This window comes from Sinocyclocheilus anshuiensis, unplaced genomic scaffold (genome assembly GCF_001515605.1).
Source record: "Sinocyclocheilus anshuiensis isolate Anshui unplaced genomic scaffold, SAMN03320099.WGS_v1.1 scaffold18, whole genome shotgun sequence".
Lineage (NCBI taxonomy): Eukaryota > Metazoa > Chordata > Actinopteri > Cypriniformes > Cyprinidae > Sinocyclocheilus > Sinocyclocheilus anshuiensis.
Window position 1 is genome coordinate 662,110 of NW_015546047.1, and position 13,071 is coordinate 675,180.

The following is a 13,071-nucleotide window of genomic DNA, read 5'->3' on the forward strand; positions in this document are numbered from 1 at the left end:
GACTACCGTCTATAGCAGCATCATAACTGAAATGAAATCTCATACCTATTTGGAACACTATAAGAGTGAATCATTAAAAATGGATAACACTAAAACATCTGATCAATTCTTTCAATTACTGAATGAATTCTAAGTATATTTAGAGTTGCCACTTCCTGTTTTCTCCACCAATTGTTTTCAGTAGTTTTTACTGATATTGTCATGATGTATTATGGAATTGTCTTTCTTCACAAAGCATATATGCAAAGCTGCTGTGGCCAAAAGAAGGTATCTTAGAATTTTCAATGTTCCTCCTTTCTGGAACACAACTATAATAGTAAGTAATGATGTCTATGTAAGCAGCTCACTAGACTTTGAGCAAAAAAATCTTATCTTTTTTTTTTTTTAGTTATATTTTTATTATAGATCTATTGTGAGATTATTTATGTGGTATTATTGTTCCCTTACTGACTTATTTACAGATGGTGGGGAACAAGAAGTCATTGTGTATGGGTGCGCACCATGAATCCAAGACAGTTTCCCTTCGGGGACAGTAAAGCTTATCTCATTCATTCATTTGAAATCAATATCCTTGCTAATTTGGCTATTGTTTATTTTTAAAGAAACCATGTTTGATCTGATGCTTTGGATGCCATGGTGACCAGATTTCCCGTCTGATTTTCAGAACAGACCCGCATCTATGCCGCCCTCAGCGAGATCTAGTTTTTCAGCCCTCCAGAATTAATTCTCACTTTAGTGTCTGCGATCCAGTCCACTTCCTCTTTATAAATATTTCATGCGACCGGTCTCTGTGGGAAATCTCTCTCTGCTCCCAAGCAAGAGCTGACAGAAGGTATCTTCAGGCTTAGTGTCTTCCTCCAACACCAAATGGATGCAGTCAGGCACTCACACCTCGACTAGCCCGGTTGATGGCTGACTCGCTCGCTTCCTGTTGGTTCCATCAAAACAACGGCATGTGAAACGAACAAAATAAATAATTGGTCAAATGAATGAGGCCTACTTGTCTAAAAAAAACGTATCAAGCACACTGTTCATTTCACCGCATGATGCTGACATCTCTATTTTCCTCCATGAAAGCACTTTTTATAGCATCTTTGGGTCACAGCAGCTCGTTTCCTTAAAAGAGACTCGCGCTGGATCTGCCAGACTCCATCAGAAAGGCAGGGATGCATAATTGAACAGCTGGTAAATTACACAAGAGTAGGTGATTACATTTCATGAAGGTCTTTTAGCTGTAATAATGCTGCATTACACTCATGCTGTATTGTCTAAAGGTCTGTTTGGTGAATCCCACTCTTTAATTGGTGCTCTTATGTAAAAGGAGCTTATTTTTCTTAAAATTTCTTTATTCAAATTATTTTATGAGGTGTCATAGACTGGCCAAATTCATTTTTCATAAGTTTGTTAGACAGACATCTGTTGTGGGCGTTCTTGGCAGTTGCTACGAGACTTTTTTTAATAGTGTTCATATCGATATCGGAATTATATCGTATCGACCGAAATGAAGAAATATATCATGATATCAATTTTGGCCATATCGTCCAGCCCTAGCGAAAAATGATATAAAGTTATAAATAACTGGCATTTACTTATGAAATTATGAAAAAAAGTGTGAAAATATTATTTAAATGTGTATATTTAGGATAAATAAATGCTAGTGACAAAATTAGCCTTATCAATACAAAGTAATCTGTCATTTTGTTTCAAATTGGTCATTTCCACCCCAAAATGAATGAGTATTAAAGGTCACATATTGTACACCTTTCTGGAGTTTTATTTTAGGTTTTGATGTCCTTAAGAATATATATTTGCGGTATAAGTACCAAAAACCATCTCATTATATTTTTACAGCTCCTCTCTCAGGAGCTCTGCTGAGAACAGGTCGATTTTGGTCTGTCTAATTAATATTCATGAGCCTCTCTTCTGATTGGCCTGTTGTTTTCTGAGTGACGCACGGCCAGGCCAACCACAGGTAACTAGGGTCAGCGACGTCACAGCGCTAGCTGGAGGCAGCAAAACAAAGGGGAAACTGGAGGCGGCCCATTCAAACCAGCGCAGATTCGGCTACATAAGGAGCTTAAAATATCATCTTGTGTCGGCTCCGATGGCCTCGTGGGCAGTGCGCTGACATGTAGTGCCTTTGCGCTTTGGGCGTCCCGAGTTCGAGTCCCGGCTTGTGGACCTTTCCCGATCCCACCCCCCTCTCTCTCTCTCTCTCACCCACTTCACTTCCTGTCGACCTACTGTTCTATCTAAATAAAAGGCATAAAACGCCAAAAAAAAAAAAGTACTAATCTAACATCTCACATTCTGTATTATGTGATTTCTAAAATTTGCATTAATTTTAAAGTCTACACATATAAGGGAATCTCCTGTATCTTGTAAATATACAATAAATATATAACACAATATTTATATATTTTTACTAAAATGTTGAAACTTTGAGAAGTGGTGAGGTTTAGGGTGGAGGACTCAAGAGGTTGTCAATTATATTGATACTGTCAATAACATTGAACGTTTCAATGTATATCAAAGATGAAAAGGCATAAAATGCCAAAAATAAATCTTAAAAAAAATATATATATATCATCTTGTTGTGATGTGGGTGCCAGAATCGACGTAATACAGCCTCAAATTAAAAATTTGATCGCATATCTGCTGCCACTGCCAGACAAAAAACCGACGACAGCTGTGGTTAAACGCGATAAAACTAGCAGGTTTGGCAAAAGCAGAGTGGGACGGTGGGCGGTGCTCGGGGTGGTGACTGAAGGCAGTGACTGAGTAGTTCTGACGTCAACTTTTTACGGAAGTCACAACGGTTCGTGAAAAATCACAGCTACTTTATGAAGGCTGTGTGCATTTTACTGTGGACTGACTGTTTTGAAACTTATATGGTAGTTAAATAGCCCCTAGACCTCAGTTATCGTGAAAAAAGCCAGGAAATTTCAGTTTTGACAATATGGGACCTTTAAGATTGTTTATGACAGATGTTTTGCATGGATGCACTTCTATATTGGACATTGTTACAGGACGAAATAACTGAAATGTTTAGCTTTTTTAATTCTGTCACAAGAAAACAAAAGTCATTCAGGTTTAGAAAGAAATGAGAGTGAGTAAATGATGACAGAATATTATTTTTAGGTGAACTATGCCTTTAAGAGAGTTTCATTCCAAAGTCCAAATGGTCAAATATGGCCATAGTTGAATAAAAAACACTTGTGCGTTTAACACGCAGGCAGCTCAGTTGATTGAGCGAGGCCGTTTTCATCCTGGCTCTTGTTACACACCAGCTTTTATCATCTTGTCAAGTGATAAACCTGTGTCATGTTCTTCATTATCTCCCCCAGCGCTGGAATCACCATAATGAATCCACTATTATGTGTGAGCTTTGTAAAGAGCACGGCTCTTTTTCAAAAGCTGTAATGTTATCTTAAAGTCTACAGCTTTTCAGAGAGATTGCAGTTTAAAAGCTTCCATATTTATTTCATGTCAATTCATTCACGAGACGAGACTGTGGTTACTGCACTCTCTCAGAAAAATGAAAAGGGAAATGCAACATTGCATGTGCCTTCAAGGGACCTTTTCACTTGTTAGGCCAAGAACAGACAGTACAGAGGACACAGAGAGCAGAAGATCTGCATTCTGCACTAAAAATTGCACTAGTCTACACATACAAATCCAGAACTTTTTTTTGTTTGATGAACAAAACTCATCACGACATACACACACAATTCAATTCAAATAAAAAAAAAAAAATGTAATGATTAATTCATCACATAATGAAGATAATTTGAAGACTTTACATCACTTTGGTAGATGTGTAAAGCATTGAATTTGCAAAAAAGTAAGCTGAATAGCCTTGTTTTTTGACCTTATTTATAATTAATTGTATTGAATTAACACATAAAACTGGCTGTATATAACCTTACTGTCAAGTGTAAGCAATTTCAGTTACTCATTATAGAAGCATTAATGATCAACAAATGGCAGATTTCAGCAAAGGAGGACATCATCTCAGAATGAACAGGACAGAGATAATGACCACGAAGAAACAATGCAGAAATGGAAACAGATGGGTAGGTTTTCACACAAGGCTACAATAAAGCCTCTGGCAAATTGAGATTATGTTCATGTTTTGGGACTGAGGACAAACATACTTACCATCTATATTTAAACAGATATAGGCTAACTGATTTCAGCTAGCCGTAGCATTCATGCCTGAAAACAGACAAAAACCGCCTACTTGGGAAGAAAAGCAGTTGAATAACATGTAAAGTGACTAACCAATTTGTTTTGATTTTATGGGCATTTAGATGAGCGTAAAGCAGAAAAATGCCATTGAAATTCTGTTGAGCCATTCCTGCTACAAAATGATGCTAGAAACAAGGCCATGGGTTTGATTAACAGGAGATGCATGAAATGTAAGACTTGAATCTTTGAATCTATCATAATAATCCACAAGAAATGTAAGCAATCCAAAATCTATGTGTTTATAATAAATCCATCATTAGGACGTTTTTAACTTCTAACCATTGCTTCTGACTAAAATATAAGCCCTCTATCCAAAATATTGCATCTTGTCTGAATCAGGAAAGAAATATGCACAGATCAAGCAGTGTTCACAAGTGAAAATAGTCCAAAACAGTTCTAAACAAATATGTTGCGGATAGACTTTTTCATTCCAGGATTGAATTATTATTGATAATGAACTACTAATTTGGCCAGAAGCAACGTTTTAAAGTTAAAACTCCTTTATGATGGATTTGGTTCTTATAAACATGCAGTTTCACTGCATTACACAACATCAATTGATAGACTGGAGTCGTGTGGATTACTATGATGTTTTTATCAGCTGTTTGGACTCTCATTCTGACGGCACCCATTCACTGCAGAGGATCCATTGGTGAGCAAGTGATATAATGGTAAATTTCTCCAAATCTGTTCTGATGAAAAACCAAAATCACTTACATCTTGGATGGCCTGAGGGTGAGTCAATTTTCAGCAAATTTTTACTTTTGGGAGAACTATTCCTTTTAGGCAATATTCTCTTTCTCTTCAGGTTTATACATCACTCTACTCATAGCTGGAAAAAAAAATGCTGTCAACTTAATACAAAGTAAATATTTTCCAGATAATATTTTCCGCTGAACTTGGGAGCAGACGAGCGACAACTTATTCCCTGTGACTGTAAAGACTTCATTAAACTTTACTGAAATGATGAGCCCTCAAGGACACGAGCGCTTGTGAAACATGGCAGGATTCGGCGTCTACCTCCCCGGAGAGTCCTCGGAGACATTTGAGACGGAGAATAAAGAGTCACACTCTCCAGATCTAAAACTGCCTTGAGAGAGAAGAAACCTCAGAAATGTTGGATAAGATCTTGTTGGCTATAAACATTGAATAAAGTGGAGATTTTGGTTACTTGCATTCAGTGTAAATGCGATAAGTGCTCAGACCCAAGAGGGCTGTGCATGGTCTTGAGCAAGACTGTTTGGGCTATCTTCATTAGAGTGCTCTTCTCACTTACAGCCATGAAAACCCCCAGAGGAGGAGAACACAGGGTGTGCTGCTGCCTGTCTGCTCCTTAGGAGGAATAAAAATAGAAACAAACAAGACGATTGTTGGCATACAGTAGAGATGTAAAATTAATTTGGATAAAATAGCTCAGATTATGGTTTTGGTATAATTAGATTCAAGACACTCCTAATGAAATCATTTAATTACAGACTTTTGCATTTTGGCAAATGTACAGCAGGTGTACTTTTTTTCACTGATATGGTGCCATGCACATCGTCATTCACAATTCCAGTGAAGAAAAGGTGGTTTGAAAGTTTGGAGTTGGTAAGATTTTTGAAAGAAATCTCTCATGCTCACAAAGGCTGCATTTATTTGATCAAAATTACAGTACATTTGTGAAATATTATTACAATTTGAAATAACTATTTTTTATTTTAATATGATTTGAATTGTAAATCATTCAATCAGTTTTAAATCATTCTAATATGCTGATTTGCTGTCAAGTAAAAGGTGTATTATTATCCATGCTAAAAACAGTTGAAGCATCCAATTCAGCAGTTTTACTTTTTTCAGGATTTTAGAAAGAATATATATATATTTTTAAATAGAAATCATTTCTAACATTAAACGTCTTTACTGTCATTTTTGATCAATTTAATGCATCCTTTGAATAAAATTATGAATTTCTTTTTCTTTCTAACTTCTGTATAGTAGTCTATCACAGTTTCCACAAAAATATTAAGCAGCAGCAGCTGTTTTCAGAATTGATAATAATAATAATAAATGTTTCTTAAGTAGCAAATCAGCATATTAGAATGATTTCTGAAGGATCATGTGACACTGAAGACTGGAGTAATGATGCTGAAAATTTAGCTGTGCCGAACATTTGAATATTTATTAAAACAGAAAATAGTTGTAATTGTAATAATATTTCGCAACATTACCATTTTACTGTATTTTTGGTCAGCCTTGGTGAGCATAAACCAATTTTTCACCATCAGTGTATGTGTGTGTGTGTTTTGCTTTTGGGAAAAACATACACCATAATAAACTGACTAATTGACCTAAATAAAAAAATAGATTCAAGGACACATTTTGCCGCCATTGTGACATCTGTGTTTCCCCGCTCTTGAGAATCACCAGCTGCCATCGCATTCAACAGTCCAGAGATGTGTTGTCTTCAAGGAGAGACAGAGAGTCAACATTTAATTTGGATCATCTGGTGGAGGGAAAGAGAGGAGCTTAAGGGAGGGACTCAGTTGCAGCAAGGAAGGATTTTGAATGCAATCGTGCAATCAGCACTGGCTTCCTTGGGGTGCACTTCTTTCAGTGGGCTGGTTTGTCTCAAACACACACACACGGTCCTTGCTGAGAAGCAGAAGCGTATGCTTATTTCCCAAGGCCCCTATCCAGAAGTTGTTGAGATCTATGGAAATGATGTTGCATTAAAAACGTAAGCGTCTTTATATGGCATGCTTTTTGTAATGACACTGTAATGATGCTGTATTACAGATCAAACATCTGTTACAGCAAACACACTGAACAGAACTTTCAAAACATGCTCAACTGCCAAACTGCATCCATTTTCAAGATCTAACTGCTATAGAGGATTGGAAAGATGTCCTACTTTACCTTAAGCTCTGTTTGACTGCAAAGGTGTGTGTTCATGTGGAGAAGAGCTCTGTAAATCACATACCGGAGTGAGGAGGAACATCCATATTTTATGACGGAATAAGGCGGAAAGCTCTTCCAAACACATTTTCGTACATGAGTGGGAGGTCACGGCCCGTTTTACAAACAGTCAATCAGGTGGATGAGCCACTGATTTATGTCCCATCGCTGCCTTAGAACAACCCTATGAATCACATTTCATTAGGCAAAGTATCACTGAATTAATTCACTCCATTCATAATTGGAGTCAGTCTAAATGAGCCAGGGTCATATTTGATTTGAGCGGGAGCCTTGCAGACCAATCTATCAACCTCTGTGATGTGTAACATTAGTTTAAAGCCCTCATGGCCTCAAGAAGCTGAACGCTGGGTGTGAGGGATTAAAGACGGCCTCTTATTAAAGGCTCATCTTCAAGAGAGGCCATTCAAGCACTGGACCCCATAAGCATGGGATTTATTTAATGAATTTTAAATGGCTGCCGTCAAATTAACAAGTAAATATACAAGTAAAAGAATGAAATAGAGCATGCTAGCACTGGCAAGGCAACCAAATATTCAACAAATTGTTTTCTGTCTGGCCATAGAACAAAGAGGTGTCATGGATACAATGAATAAAATAAAAATATTATGATATAAAAATAGTATAAAAATAAAATAATATAAAAATAGGGTTAATATATCAAATAAAATACGTCTTGTAGTAGTACCCGATATATTTTCATTAATTTCACTTCTTTATTGAATCATTAGTTAATCGGACTGAATGAATGAATGAATGAATGAATATGTAGTAATAAAAAAATCAGTACAACATTACACTTTCAGGATAATTTTACTCAATGTCAATTCAACTTTTTAACCCCCAATTCTCATTACTGTGACATGAAAAAGGGATTAATACAAAAATGTTATAAAATTTAATAAATTATCTATTTGTACATCAGTTAAATCATTACATTGTAAATGATATTGTAAAATAAGATATGATATTATATTGTAAAATAATTGAAATAATATTATATATATATATATAATTTATAATTTACAATAAATATTACACATAAATGACTGCTACAGCAATATAAATCATCATTAAAATTTTGAAAAAGACAGTAACAGTTGCATTATTGTACTGAACTGGGACGTAAAATGTGCCATTAATTGCCATGAAAATATTGAAAAATATTCTATAATGCATAGTATGCCAATTAAATGGAATTAAAATTAATTTCCAATACAATCAAATAAAATAAATTAAATTGTAGCAGTAACCTTTACATTTTCTGGATTATTAGGCTAAACTCGTTTTAGCCCCCAATTGTCAATACTTTTATAAAGAGTCTCATTCATATATAAATGTAATAAAACGTAATAAATTATTTATTTATACACCAGTTACATCATTACATTATAATATTACTTTTATATTTTAATATTTCATGAATACTATATATAAATGACTACAACAGCAATATGAATCACCGTTAAAAATTTGAAAAAGACAAAACCAGTTAAATTATAGCACTGAACTGAGGCATACTGAGGATCACTGGCATACTAATCCTCCTTTTCCTTTCATGTTAAGATTTATGTAAGAAATAACGTATAGTCAGCCTGTCATTACTGCAAAACAAAACTAATGAGACTGATAAGGTGATCAGAACCTCAATGTGAAGCTCTGAAGGGGTTAACTTGAGAATAATGATAGTAGTATCCTCATCCTATTCTCCCTCTCTCTCTTTCTATCCCATAATTTCTCTTCTTTTCTCAGCTGCTTTACAATAAAGAAGAAGCAAAAGGCCCCAAAATACAATAAAAAGGACAAATGCTTAGAGGAAGTTGAGCTGAAACATAACTTTAAAGCAGCCATAAAAGTAAAAGGCCCCTGAAGTGCACACAAATACCCTGACAGTGTTTCCTTAAGCAAAAGAAGTCCATCAACCGACAGCAAATCTCTCAAGCTACGCTGTGGAATCTGCACACAATTCAACACCATGACAACAGATGGAGAAATGCTATTCTTCTGCACACCGCACCCCACAGCAGCACAAAGATCATCTCAAAAGGCTTCGGCCCTGTGGAAACCACAGCAACACTACAGATGACCACAGAGCGCCATACGTGACAAAACTGCTATCTGCTCCCAAATTAAATCCAGCTGAGAACTGCGGCAAAGAGAGAGAGCGATGGAGAGAGTACGTGAGAATAAAGACGCCTCACACTTAAGACTGAGTCGCATCTCTTTCCCCCAGTGGGACAGAGGGTCTTTTCTCCTCCCTGAAGGGGGTTGAAAGTGACACAGAGGCAGAGCCGTCCCCTGACAGAGAAGCTCCAATGCAGGGGACAGATGTTCCAGCTGGGCTCAGCCGCCGTGACATCTCGGCCTCCAGCTGCTGACCGCCCACTTTCCTATTGCTCAGCGCAGTCTTGTTAGGGACGGGCCTTTGCTTTTCACGAAGGAGAAATGGAATGGAGGGAGACTAAATAAATTAGAGTGCAAGGCCGCAGCCTCAGCTTGAGACTGGCATCGCATAAAGACAGATCCACACTGCAGAGCATTCCGGTCAGGAACGTCCACAGAAGAGTTTCAACCATAGTTTCATGTTGTTTTACGAGGCCTTTAAGGCCAATCTAGAATCAGATAATAGAGAGAAGAAATTTGCAACATTTTCATAGTCTTAATACACTATTAGCAGGAACAATTGTGCAAAGAAAATGCTGAAGAATTCAAATTTTACACAACAAAGCGCACTTTGCACAATGCATCCCACAATGCAATGTTTGACCTTCCATTTCCAGCCGTGACTTCAGTTCTTTCTTGACTGATTATTTGACTAGTCTGTCAAATCCAGGACATTTAAATAAATAAATAAAAGTGTTATTTACACAGAACTTATTTTTTAAATATATTCTGTTTTGTAAAAAACAACAAAAAAGATTAAGATTTTGTAAAAGTTCTTTGAAAGAAGTCTCTTATGCTCACCAAGGTTACATTTATTTGATCAAAAATTATATTTTGAAATATTATTACAATTTAAATTAACTTCTCAATTTTAATGTACGGAAAAATTTAATTTATTTCTGCCAGGACCACTATCGTCAAAGATGATTGACAATTATGTAAAGCTGAATTTTCATCAGTCATTGTCACGTGATACTTCAGAAATCATTCTAATATGTTGATTTGGTGTTCATAAAACATTTTTTACATTTTTATCAGTGTTGAAAATAGTTGTGCTGCTTAATATGTTTGTAGAAACCATTATTTTTCCAGGATTCTTTGATGAATATAAAGTTTAAAAGAACAACATTTATTTCAAATATAATTGTTTTGTATCACTGTAAAAGTGTTTACTGTGACATTTGACCAATTTAATGCATCCTTGCTGAAAAAAAAAACTTACTCCAAACTTTTAATTGTTTGTATATTAATATATTAATGCATTTATGTACTTTCTGAAAGCTCAAAGCTCAAGGTCATTTATAATTAATGCAAAATAACCAACAAATAACACAAACAATAAAATCAATATGCCATCTGGATTGCCATGTGCAGGCAATGTGAAAAGATCATGTGACAATAATGTAGCATACTGTATTGCAAGCATTTACCAAGAAAAAAACTTTCACTTCTATTTTTAAATAACTGTAGGCAGTATACAGTATCTACTGTGCAGTATTCAGTAAATAACCAATATTACATCCAAACACAGCCAAAGCTGCACTCAAGGCCTTTGTTTACATTTTACTAAGTGTCTCAAACAAATCTTTGAGTCAAGAGGTTTGATGCCATAGACTTTGGCAAATTCTAGTTCTTCTTTCATGGAAGCGTTCACTGCCTGGGAACTTGTAAACATGACTGTTTCCCGAAGGACTGATACAAACTTGTGTACTGACTCCCAGAAACTGCATAAATCTAGCCGATCAGATTGGACATTTTGAGGAAGCTCTTGCCATTTTCAAGGGCAATTCACATCAAACATGGCCATGCCGTCTGAGGCCGAGACTGGACAAGCGGAGCACAACTGTCTAACTCTGGGATACTGGCCAGGGTCTGAAGACCCATTGCAATTGACATTCATTCCTTGGCATCTATTCCAGGCGGCCTCCAATAACATGGAGCTCCAGAGGGAGAGAGAACTCTACACCCTGCCGTCCACAGTCTCTATAGATCACTTCCACAGGATCAGACACAGGTGGAAAAATTAAAGGGGTAATTCATCACTGGCATGATGAGGTTTTTAATAAAAGTTGGCTGTTTATGCACTCTAAAAAATGCTGGGTTGTTTCAACCCAACTTTGGGTCAAATATGGACTAACCCAACCGTTGGGTTACATTTTTACATTAAATTTTTAACCCAAAAGTTGGGTTAGTCCATATTTGGCCCAAAGTTGGGTTGAAACAACCCAGCATTTTTTAGAGTGTGCAGTAGAAATGTGATTTTTAAATGCAGTATTACAGAAACTACTAGAGAAAACTATGGAAGCCCATTTCCCCACTGAATGAAACAATGAAACAAGGTAAATGCGTTTTGTCCCACTTATCCCACAATTCTGACTTTTTTTATATCATGCAATTCTGCTATCATGCTATTTTTTCTCGCAATTGCGAGTTTACATCTTGCAATTCTGACTTTTTTCCTCAAGTCAGACAAAAACAGAGAAAAGGAGCTGTGGCCAAAAAAGTAGAAAAACTTCAGTAGAAAACTTGTAGTTTTCAGAAATGTCCTGGGGCAGGGAAACAGAAAAATAATACACATTGTTCATTTACTTATACTACTAACATTGTAACAAAACAAAGCTGGTTGAAAATTGGCAAACTAGGAAAAACATGGATTCATTTAGTAATAAAACGCCACTGTGTGTTGCACAGAAAGGCACAACAGTTCTGCTGTGGCTTTTTGGAACTATTTTTGTTGGCGAAATTGAGCAAAAACAGAATTTATTGCGTCTAAAATAACTTCTTGTTTATTGAACTGTTGTATAAAATCAATATCACATTTGCAATCGTGCGGATAATTGGAGGAAAACAACAGCAATCTTGCTTGTGTGATATTGCAAGTGACATTTTGTGAGATTATTTTGCCCTCACAATTTTAGGGGCATATAATTGCATTCTAATAGAAAATATATTTAAAATGGCCAAACATATGAGAGAAAATATAAGTTAGTGAAACACATTGAAAACATATGTACATTTATTTTAAAATCTATATTAGCAATGTATTTTGGGCCACATATTAATATTGTATATTATGATATATTTAAAAATGTCAAGAAATTGTCCTGCAGTCAAAACTTAGATTTGAGTTTTAACTAAACTTCTTATCTTATTATCTGAACTAAATAATAATAATAATAATAATAATAATAATATTATATGAACTAAAAAACAAAACAAACTGAGAACACCATTGTCAAACCACCATTATAAAATTAAATTAAATTTTATAAATACCATTATAAAATAAAAATAAATTTTATAAAATATAAACACACACACACACACACACGCACACACACACACACACGTTTGTTTTTCGGTTATGTTGGAAACTTTCCATTGACATCTATTTATATACTGAGTTGTTTTCTATTTTTACATAACCCTCACACAAACCATGCTGTTTTTTTATGTTAAGACATTTTGTTTGTTTTTTAAACTGTTTTGTAGGTGATTTCAGGTTATTTATATGCATCCAATGTTTGTCAGTCTTTTCATACCTCTACGATGCTTTTTGTCTGCGTTCTGAAAGCTCTCCAAGTGCATACTTCATCTGATGAATTAGATTACAAGTGCTATGATGCTTCATATTACATTAGCATTTTGCATTTTCTTTTTTTAAAGAGTCACTTGCTGTATTTACAGGTGCATCTCAATAAA

The 13,071-nt window shown here is 35.6% G+C and overlaps 1 long non-coding RNA gene across 1 annotated transcript; it reads left to right on the forward strand.

Moving 5' to 3' along the window:
• Positions 1-317: 317 nt before the first annotated feature.
• On the forward strand, positions 318-12,840 carry LOC107699016 (uncharacterized). The gene is made up of 3 exons (XR_001635409.1): positions 318-387; positions 5,308-5,315; positions 12,830-12,840. It is a non-coding gene; the product is annotated as an uncharacterized LOC107699016 (long non-coding RNA).
• Positions 12,841-13,071: the final 231 nt, after the last annotated feature.